Below are 11,540 nucleotides of genomic sequence, written 5' to 3'. Positions count from 1 at the left end.
TTTGGTTAGCAACTGCAAATGCTGTCTACAACTGGAGAGACCTAGTACTTTAAATTAGGATTATTACCAAGTGTGTAAAGGGTAACTGATGCTCTGAAAGGCTTAGGCAGAAATGTAACACTGCCTAGAATGTTGGAGCACTCGTAAAAACGTGAGCAAGCTGTCTCCAAGGCATCCACATCCCTCTTGTGCAGGCTGTGTTGGGTGATGTTTGTTTACCTACTGCTATATTAAGGACTCGCTGCAGTTCTAGGTGTGGGACACAGCTACAATTAGCTACAGTGAACAATGAGGAACAAAACACGTCATCTGAGCTGCTGCAGTCCTGCCACAATTAATTCAATGGAAAAGATGTATCTCAAGTTTATGCAAGCCATCTGTGCTTGGATTTGTGAATGAAGGTGGCTTCTGGTACAAGTGCATGAATTTGCTAGTGATTGTCTTCCCTGTGGCAATATTCACACAATAGTTTTATTATAGAGCATTGTGTAAGGTTTCGTTTGGGCTTGTGGAAGCCTGATGTTCAGGAAGGCACTTCTGAACCACAATCTAATTGGCTTATTTAGCTGCATGTTTTGGCAGAAGCAAGAGTAGGCAGGCATTACAGAGAAGCCCATGGAAATAAGGGTCATACTGCAGACCAGTATCTCCTCTATTAGGAGTTAATCCTTGAGGAATCTTCTGTTAGAGGTGTGGTGTGTCAGAAAAGGTTGGTGAATCTGTATTGCTGCATGGTTTGGGGTGGCTGGGTTGTTTTCCCTTCCCCACACGGCGCAGGTCTCTAAGACCAAGCCAAACTAGCAGTGTAAATCTGTTCATCAACTTAACAAGAGTCCAAAGGCTTTGAGGGTGCCTTTATACGATTCCTTTCTGTCCGAAGAGGAAGCAGCCATACCATTAGTGCTTGCGAACCCCTCCCTGTGTGGGACAATGATCGGCTGTTACCAGACATGCTCCGCAGCACATAAAGTTACTAACAAACCCCACATCGTAACTGTCTACAGATTCCTGCAGTGATTTCCATGTGTCATTGTGACTCCGCTGTTCTTTCTTCAACCTCTTTTCAATGTGTATGTGTGGTGGACAAGAGAACTGTCCATCCTCTGGCTGCTCTGCCCGGAGCAGTTGGCTTTTGGGAATGAAATCACCAGCCTGGACACAGCGGCTGCCTGAGGATTTGTTTTGGATCTTTGCTGGTACAAATCAACTTCTGGTGGTTGGGTGAGTTCTACTCCAGACAACTTAAATGACTAATGTACGTGGGATGTGAACATTGGGGTGGGTGATAGGGTTTTATGAGGATTGGTCCTGCAGGAGACAGTCTCTGTAAGGCCTTGTTACTCCTTTAGCCCCTCCAGCTTGCTGATCTTCCGTTAGGTCTGAACAAAACTGTGGTAAAATGGAGAAACATCTTATTCCCCACCTGTTGGGGGTTGGCTCTGTGCGTCTTTCAGTGGATTAGGCCGGAACAACACTCTATGAAGTTCATCCTGCCCTTTTGTAACATCGGAGATGAGTTTCTGGTGTGTTTCAGTACTTTTCTGCCTTCCAGAACAGGAATTTAGCATGCGGTGGGATTCTCAGCAGTCATGGTGTGGGTTTCTCTGATAAATTTCCAAGCCTATCCAGAATATTACGAGGGTTTTGTATGAACTGCCATAAAAACAGAACTGTTTTCAGACCTTAAGCTGCAGCGTAATCCTACATGGTGCTGATATCTGTCTCTATAGAGTTAGCTAAATGACAATAGAACTTCACAGCAGCTTTGTGTAATCCCACGCTGCAGTTATCCAGAGGTTTGGGGTGCTGATTAATTTCCCATTCTATTGAAAACAAGCCACTGCTATAAGAAAATACTATAATTTGTAACAAGTCAGCAGACATTTTCAAAGCATTTCAGCTGCAGCTTGATTTGTACCTGGTATTTTACCTCACAGGGAAAAGTGGGGAGCTACTGCTCTGTATTATCACTCTCCTGTAACCTGAGCCTGCCGGATGGAGATTTGGATGGACATTACTTGGGGGTGCAAAGCCACTCCTGGAGCTACAGTGTGTTCTGGCCTCAGTGATGGGGCATGTGAGCAGGAGGTGAGGTGCTTTGTACACCTCTGTGTGACCCTCCAGCCCCAGAAAGGCATGACTATGCTGCCCGGTATTTCCCTAGTGTCTTTCCCACTGGGAGGAACGGAGCAGGGATGGTGCTGGATGCCCCTGCAGTGGTGAATCTGCATCTGGTGAATGCAGGCACCCTCAGAAAAAGCATCTATAATGGTAAAAAGCAGAGGGGTGAGCGATGCCCAAGCGGCACTGGATGGAAATCCCCGTGTAAGCTTCATATGAATTCACCTCTAAATGTTCGGGCTCTTATTCAAGGCTTGTTGGTTTGTTGTTTTTTTTTTTTCCAAAGCATTGTTATACATAATTAAAAAATGTTGATTATATGCAGTCACCAGCTGCACGATTTTATAGCAAACAGAGCTCCGTGACAGATCCATCCAGATGAATTGGTCACATTTGCCTCTAATAATCCAGCAGGCTCCAGCTCTCTTGTTATGTTCTGATAGCCTTTGTGTTTAATGTAATGCTAAAGCAGTGTGGAAGAAAAACGTTATGGACTGTTTTACCATTAATTTGGTCATATTTTAAATGCATTTGTACTTCCATAGCCATGAGTTCTACTGTTAAATCATGTGTTATTCTACAAAGTACTTCCTCTTGCTTAATTTAAACCTCTCATCTGATCATTGCATGAGGTACCTTCCCATTCAATTTATTAGAAGGAATTAATACTGAAATTCCTTCTCTGTTTTCCATTTTGCTCATTATTTCACGATCTCATGACCTCTGTTTTCCAGTCATGTGAACTTTAAGCTGCAGAGTTTTAAGCTATCTCATCTGCCTTCCTGTGGAAATCGCTGTGCACCCCCTGCCCCTCCAGCACTGACCTTCCATGCACCCGTCGCAGCTGATGCTGGTTGGAGCCTTTCCTCCCACCGTGTGTTACTGTTTGTATTTATCAACCTTCGCTCTCTGCTCTTTACTGCGTGAAGGTCCTGCACTTGGGGCACAACAACCCTGAGCAGCTACAGACTAGAAGTCTGGCTGGAAAGCTGCCTGGAGGAGAGGGACCTGGGGGTGTTGGTTGACAGCGACTGACCATGAGCCAGCAGGGGCCCAGGTGGCCAAGAAGGCCAATGGCATCTTGGCTTGGATCAGAAACGACGTGGCCAGCAGGTCCAGGGAGGTTCTTCTCCCTCTGGACTCGGCCCTGGTGAGACCGCTCCTCGAATCCTGGGTTCAGTTCTGGCCCCTCACCACAAGAAGGATGTTGAGGCTCTGGAGCGAGTCCAGAGAAGAGCAACGAAGCTGGTGAGGGGGCTGGAGAAGAAGAGGAGCGGCTGAGAGAGCTGGGGGTGTTTATCCTGGAGAAGAGGAGTCTGAGGGGAGACCTCATTGCTCTCTCCAACTCCCTGAAAGGAGGTTGTGGAGAGGAGGGAGCTGGGCTCTTCTCCCGAGTGACAGGGGACAGGACGAGAGGGAATGGCCTCAAGCTCCGCCAGGGGAGGTTTAGGATGGACATTAGGAAAAAATTTTTCCCAGAAAGGGTCACTGGGCACTGGCAGAGGCTGCCCAGGGAGGTGTTTAAGGGATGGGTGGACGAGGTGCTGAGGGACATGGTTTAGTGTTTGATAGGAGTGGTTGGACTCGATGATCTGGTGGGTCTCTTCCAACCTGGTGATTCTATGATAACTTTTTTGGTGCAAAAGCTGGCATTAACCGCGTCCTTCAATTACTTTTTTATAAAAGACGTGTTGTCAGGAAGATCACAAAGTACTGCAAAAGAAAGCAGCGAGCTCTGTCAACGCTTCGCGCTTTCCCAAGAAGCAGGTGTGTTCCAAAGTGAAAGATAAAAACATTTCTGGGAAGAGTTAGTACAAGGGGCACATACAGTGGCAGTTTTCTCCAGAACAATGATCACAGTGTTCTATTGGATTTTCTTGTATTATCCTCTATTTGGAGAGCGATAGCTTTAAGATGCTGTCCCAAGGATCTTACTTGTTTGCTTAGCAATTTGAAGAGAATGAAGACTTCAGCTCTTTAATGGGGCCTCTTGAAATGCAGGCTCCTCATCTGTCATCTGTTCGATTTTCCTTGTCATTAGATCTTTATTCGTGTATAAAGGAAAACACATCCAGTACGGTTTGGTAAGAGAAAAGCCTTAAATATTTGTTTGCTTTGTAGCACGAACAGGACTGATGAGGCAGCAATTACGGTACCCAGGCTCTGACTGGGGTGGTACCGAGCGACTGGGATCCTTTCAAGCAGCATCACTTTGCTTTATGTGATAGAACAACAGGGTCTGGAGCGAACTTTCTCCTGGGTGATGCAGCCGCTAATTGCGGAATCCCATTTCTTGAGGCTCTGTACAAACCCAGCGGAGAACAAATAGGAGAGGTGGGTGGATGGCAGGCTCCGTAGCTCAAGGTCACACTGGGTATGGATCCAGAGGGAGCATCCCAGGAATACTAACAGCTCACATCAAAAGCTAACTCATTCTAACCTCTTACGCTTCTTTACAAGGAGAAGAGGCTTGGGTTTAAATAAAAATCACTATGTTGTATTTATATTGAAAGCTTAAAAATCAGTTATGAAAGGCAAGAGCTTGATTTGGGTGTTTAGGACATCGTGTAAAAATCCCAACAATGTTTTAAATAGAATTTAAAGTGAAAGCATATAAAGACATGAATTCTCATTTCGTATTTTCACTGTTAATGTTCTATAACTAAAGGCAGATACAGAAAATCTGTGGAAAATGTGTGAGAGGGTGGGGGAAAACGATTCTTTAATGGGAACGTCATAATTTTAGCACAGAAATGCACAGGACCGAGCTCTGCTCAGAGCTGCCTTTGGAGATCGCTTGCTGGTTTTAATGCAGTTGCAGGAGCCACATGAAGAAAATATCTGACATGCTGTTACTAATTTCATTTGTGGAAGATAAGATGAATAATAATGAATATAAACACCCGTTAAATGTAGACTCACCAATTAAATAACTGTGCTGACTAAATTAATATACAAAGAGGTACTTTGTAGTCAGGATGACATTCAGCAGGAATGATTCTCTCTGAAAGGCAATTTCTGCAAGTTTATAGCAGAATAAAGATTTATTATAGATTAAATCCGAGTTATGAGCCTGCAGACCTTTTCCTTCATGCTAAGGTCATTTCCATCCCTGCTTTCTGCTCCTTGCTGTTTCCTTGACAGTGTCAATCAAAGCGTTTGCAGGATGCCTGGTGAGCAGCCCTTCATTATCTCGACTAGGACCGGGTTTTGGGTCCAGCAGAGCCTTGTGAGCAGCTGCTGCAGCCCAGGAGAGGAGGAGGAATGACCGACTGAGGTTTGGGGAATACAGGAATGAGCTGGCTCCAAAATAAAATAACGGGCAGTTAATTCTTGCTTCCACCCTGCGGCTCCTGCTTAGAAAGGCTTAAAAATACTGAAAAGTGTCAAAATAGTCAGAATCTATCATGCAACAGCAGGAAATACTGAAGCTGTTCTTTAAATAGCACGCGGGCAGAAGATTTGTGTGTTGTTTTCCTAGGGGTTACTGTTCCTTTTGAAATCGCTAAGTAGGGAGTTGGTTTATTCTTTAACCTTTCACAGGAGTGTGAACTGAAAGCTGGGGCGTACGGTGTGTGTTTATCCTCTGTGACACTGCACATCTCGTTACGGAGCACAGACATCACGTAGCGCGCAGTTATAGACATTTTTATGCATTTTAACAAACTCATAAATAGAAAATGTCACTTAACATGGAAGTCAGTTTATAGTGTTCATTTACTTATTAAACGTACTTGGAGAATAAGTAAAATTGAGGAGGAGAAGTGTCACTGAAGTCTGCCAAAGGCAGACCCTGGTGTCACAGAAGAAGAAACAACGAGGGCGCCGAGGAGGGCGAGTTGCCTAACTTGCCTTGCTCTCCACATTCAGGACTTGGACGCGCTGACACTGAGCAAGGGGATGCTTTTAATTGAGCTTAATACTTTTATGACCTCTTTGGCTGCTCTTGCGTCTCACTTGACCTTGCTTTTGAACTGCTGTAGGTTTGTTTTGTTGGGTTTTTTCCCCCCTCCCTGGAGCTAGGATTGCTTGTGCTAGTGTCTCAGGTTTCTTCTCTGTCTCTGGATGACTCCCCCAGTGCCCTTCGCCACTGTGGTCCCTGTTGCAGGCACAGGCAGGGACTACAGGAGGCTGCTCCTCGAATCCTGTGTTCAGTTCTGGGCCCCTCACCACAAGAAGGATGTTGAGGCTCTGGAGCGAGTCCAGAGAAGAGCAACGAAGCTGAGGAAGGGGCTGGAGAACAAGAGGAGCATCTGAGAGAGCTGGGGGTGTTTATCCTGGAGAAGAGGAGGCTGAGGGGAGACCTCATTGCTCTCTCCAACTCCCTGAAAGGAGGTTGTGGAGAGGAGGGAGCTGGGCTCTTCTCCCAAGGGACAGGGGACAGGACGAGAGGGAATGGCCTCAAGCTCCGCCAGGGGAGGTTCAGGCTGGACATTAGGAAAAAATTTTTCATGGAAAGGGTCATTGGTCCCTGGCAGAGGCTGCCCAGGGAGGGGGTTGAGTCCCCTTCCCTGGAGGGGTTTAAGGGACGGGTGGACGAGGTGCTGAGGGACATGGGTTAGTGTTTGATGGGAATGGTTGGACTCGATGATCCGGTGGGTCTCTTCCAACCTGGTGATTCTATGATTCAATGCCATGAGTTCACCCAAATCTGTTTCCAGGGCAGTCTGAGCCTATACAAATGGTTACCACTTAATTTTTGGCGTTTGTAATTTATCACATTTACTGTAATATTTGGTGGATGGTGTGTTGCGCTGCATAGCCTGCGTGGCTAAATGAGACTTAATTTTTCCCCCTAGGTTTCTATTTCAATACTGCAATTGGCTTCTTCCAGGCTGCCTGACTTGGAGTTTGCCTCTTGAGCAAGGGGAGCGAGCAACCACAATTCTCCCTTTGTAACCACGCGATTAATTTATAGCTCCGAGCCTGCAGGACAGATGCTTTTTCGCTTTGTCGTGATCTCTTAATGTAAGAAATACTTGTTATGACTGTGACAACCCCTCCTTTCAGCAGCCCCGGTAAGCACGACAAATGGGCAGGTCAGCATTTTCCTTGGTCCTCCTCGTTCTATTAATGCGAGTGTGGGATAATCGTGGGCACAGAAAGACTGATGGAAAAAATGTCAAGGAGGCCAAAATGTTTAATGCTTTATTTTTTCATGTTAGTAATTCTTAGAAAGTTCAAGAGAAAGAAATGCTGACTAGCACTGCTGGTGATAATTGCAGATAGTGAGATGTTGCCTTAGAATGCAGAAGAAAACCAAACGTTCAAGAGAGCTCTTGGGAAATTGGGTGGTCTCCAAATATCTGGATGTTGGGAATCTTATTAAAATGTTAGCTGAAGTGATTTCAGGACCAGAAAAATTTATGGCAGTTGTTGATAAATTATAGACTCATAGAATCATGGAATGGTTTGGGTTGGAAGGGACCTCAAAGCCCATCCAGTTCCAACCCTCCCACTGGACCAGGATGCCCAAGGCCCCATCCAACCTCCAGCCCTCTGATCATCTTCACAGCCTCCTCCGGACCCATTTCCACAGTTCCATATCCTTCTTATGTGAGGGATTCCAGAACTGGACACGTTGCTCCAGGTGGGTCTCATGCGAGCAGAGTAGAGGGGGACAATCACCTGCCTTGAAATTGTGGTGGATAGGCAAGGCACCTGCCTGCTGTAAAAGTCCTGCAGTACCTACCTCTAGAAGAAATAATAACAGGACCTAAGTAGTTACAGGTCAGCTTGATTTTCATTTACAGAATTAAAAAATCTCAAACTGAAGTACTCTGGAAGATGCCAGACAAGTAAACCATGTGGGTTTTGGGGAGGAAAGTCATCTCAAACTGAAGTAATATCATTGTATGATGAGATAAAAAGGTCTTGTTCTAGGGGAGAGGTGGCACATGATGACATACCAAGTCTTTTTGGCACAGCCATACCTAGTGTGACTCTAGATGAAGCTGGGATAACGCTACCTAGAAAAAAAAAAAAAACATTTAAATCCATATTTCCATGTGCTTGTCCCAAGGTAATTTATTTCAGGCTTGGATTATGAATAGAAAATTTAGTTTCATATGTTTATTAACAAATGAGTGCAAATTTGGAGAATCTGTAGGCTACTGGGAGAGGGATGTGGCTGGGATTCAAACCTTGACAAATGGAGAAATGGTTGTGGAAAAACTAGGATGCTGTGCGATACAGATAAATGCAAGTTACTGTATTTAGGAGAAAGAAGCTGCTCTGTAGACAGCAGCAGGTGACTGCTGGTGTTTATGCTGGGTCACAAGCTAAACACGAGTCAACAAACTTGTCTTATTGTGAGAAAGCAAATAGCATGCTGGGGTGTAAACAGGCATGCAGGCAGCAAAACACGCCTTGCTGCCTCTTCGTTCCACTCAGCGTGACGTGGTCTCGGCTACAATAACTGAGTCTTGGGCTTGGAGCTGAGCCCTTGGAGAGAACCTGCGTGCTGCCGTTAATTCCCAGCCTCTGGATGAGCCAGAAGCAGCGCTGCCCGCCTGCTGCCTCACGACTCGAGTGTCGAATGGTTCTCTCTGGTACAGAAAAGCTGTTTCATCCTGTCTGCGAGCAGGGAAAGCAGAGACTTATGCCAGAGACCACGTGTGCTCTCCCAAGGTTTAATTCCTGGCCTGACACGCTGTGCTTTGACAGTTAGTTCTACATTTAACCACTCTGTCTTGTTTTGTAGGTGTTGATGTTCTCCAAAAGAGAAAGGTACTGGTATTCAGGGGGTTGAGAAAGTCAATTCTCGTATTTTTTACTTCATCTCATTGCATGCTTCTCTCAGATCTAACCTTACAGAGCCAGCAGATGTTCCCAATATGGGATTTTAAGAGCACAGGGGCTGTTTCCATTGCGCCTTTGCGGATGGTGCTGCCTGACGTCCATGGGACTTCTGGAACTTGCCATTTCAGGCAGTCTGAGCTCGAGATCTTCTGGATCTGGGTTAGTTCACTTGTCCAAGCAGCTGCAGGGAGTCAGGAACATCTTGTCTGCCTGTTGTTAGGCAAACGGTGTCTTTGCAAAGGCGGCTGATGGCAAATCCTGAAATGTGACCCTATCTCTGTCCATCACAGCGTTTAGACATCTTTAGTCATCCATAAGGTGTTACCAAATGGTTCTTGGGTCACACCGTCTTCCATAGAGGGTGAAGACAGAGACATCTCCTCTCCGAGTGCTTTAAATAGCAGCTCAGCGCTCTCCCCAGGTGTTGGTTCAGCGATGCAAGGGCTGAACAAACAGCAGCAGATGGGAAGCCCCTGGTTGTTGTGCGCCGCAAAGCCAGACTAGGCCTGCAAAACACATTTTGCAGAGTTGCTGCTCACAGTTGGAGGGAGCCGTGAGCTGCAGCCGAAGGAAATGAGAGAGCAGCAGGAACGCTGTTATATCCTTCTCAGCTGTGATTAGGAAGGAGCGCTGGAAGGTGATGGCTCACCTCTGAGCTCTGTGTGTCGCTGCTGCAGAAAGGGTAAATGCAGAATTAATAGCAGGGTTTTTTTAAAAAAACCTTTTTTTTCTCCAGAAATACTTTACAAAGAGCGTTTCTCCCAGGGGCGTTTACTTTAGGGAACAGAGACAGAGGTTATCTCAAGAGTCCTTTCCCCAAAGAGTTCTCTGTTACGTGGTGGTTTAGCAAGACAGATGTTCTCTGGAGACTGTGCTTTCCCTCAGGAGATTAATCTGTTCCTGGCACCTTTCGGAAATTCATTTCTTTCTCCATTTGTTTGAAAACAACACTTAAGGTTGGTTGTAGCCTCTGGTCTGTGGAGGGTGTGATCTCCCTTAGGTCCCAGGCTGGACCGCAGTCACACAGAAGTCACTGTACAGGGGTCTGCGGTTGATGCCTTTGTTCTGCACTGCCCTTGGCTTGTAGACAGTCAAAGCCCTGGGTCCCTGTCCTTTCTGGAAGTCTCATCCCCTGCTGCTTTCAGCTGGGTGCACATGGCCCCAGGATTGGGGACTATTGGAACAGAGGCTGCTACGAGCATCCCTAATTCAGTGCTTTTTCTCTTAGTTTCCCCGTGGGAGCGAATTTGCCTTTTCTGCCATTTGCAAGACCATTTTAGCAAATAAAGTACTTTCCTGGAGTCATAGGATCCCAAATTCCAGATGCGTAGCAGCCCTGCGCTGTTTCCCACCGGTGCCAGCACTGCCACAGGGTTGTGTCTGCACCAAACAGACCTCTTGAGGTGCAGAGCATCTGAACCACACCCGAGGAACTGGCTCTGGGGTTTATATTTGAGAGCAGGGTATTGCTGGATTCAGGGTTTAAGTAGAACTATGGGCGTGTGAGGAGAAGGGGAGAGAAATGTCACGGGCAGGCAGAGAGCCCGTGAAGCTGTCAGTCCCCGCAGGAACCGGGGTTCCTGAGGTGGATCCAGGCCATCAGACTTTACAGCAAGGACGAGCGGCTAATTTCAGTAATGGCACTGCCTGGGCTGCCTGCTTTTAAAGATGCTTGGGTTTTGTTTATGCACAAGGGAGTCGTGTTTGGTGAGTACCCCCTCCACCACGGGGGACGTCTCTGAGAGCGAGGGGCCAGCACTAATGCCATCCTGTGTGGTTCTGAATGAATTCGCCCTTTATTCAGCGCTCCCCACCCCTGCTGAGCCGCAAGCCCAGCTCTGCTCACAGGCAGTGGAGATGCTGCCATTTGCAGCGCTCCCCCAGCCAGGCTTCCACACCCCAGTGCCTCTAATCCTGCACAAAACCCTGGCTGTGGAGCAGCAAACACAACAAGACCTCTATTCTTAGCCAGGAAAGCCTCGAAGCTGGTTCTCCGCACTGTAGGGCGATGAATATGCAGTTGCTGGAGCTCTTGACGAAGCCGAGTGAATAGCAGCGTTTGTCGTTAGCCCTGAGCGTACGCTCCTCTCCCATTGGATCCGTAGCCTTCGCTGCAGCTTTTCGGTTACATAAATATGGCCTATTTTCCCCTCACGAATTAACATCTTGCTTGCTAAGTTTAGGCTCTCGCGCACATGCAAAACAAACGCTCTGATTTTTCACACACAGCTGGAGATCCTGGCTCACCCGGGAAGGAGCCGTCCCTGCCTGTATCGAGCTCTCGGAGAGGTGACAGACAGCGGCGCTGACAGTGTCGCCTTGTGAGTGGCACGAGCCCGTCCTGGACACCGCATTGCAAATCGTCCGAGGTGCCTTGTCCTTGTTTCCCCCCTAGGAAAGTTGGACCTCAGCTGCGAGGATCCCAGAGCGTCTCCCTCTCTGGAGACTGGAAGGCTGGCTGCGTGTTTCGGGGCGCAGAGCAGGTGGCTCCCCGCTCCCCACAAGGTGCAGACGTGGGGAATATTTTCCCCGAAGATGGGTCCCTGAATGTACCAGGAGCTTGTGCTGCAGTGTATCTGCATTAAAACCAGCCCCACAGAGAGTGGATGTCGTTTGGA

Source organism: Phaenicophaeus curvirostris, chromosome 8 (assembly GCF_032191515.1).
Source record: "Phaenicophaeus curvirostris isolate KB17595 chromosome 8, BPBGC_Pcur_1.0, whole genome shotgun sequence".
NCBI lineage: Eukaryota > Metazoa > Chordata > Aves > Cuculiformes > Cuculidae > Phaenicophaeus > Phaenicophaeus curvirostris.
This window is presented reverse-complemented; position numbering follows the sequence as displayed.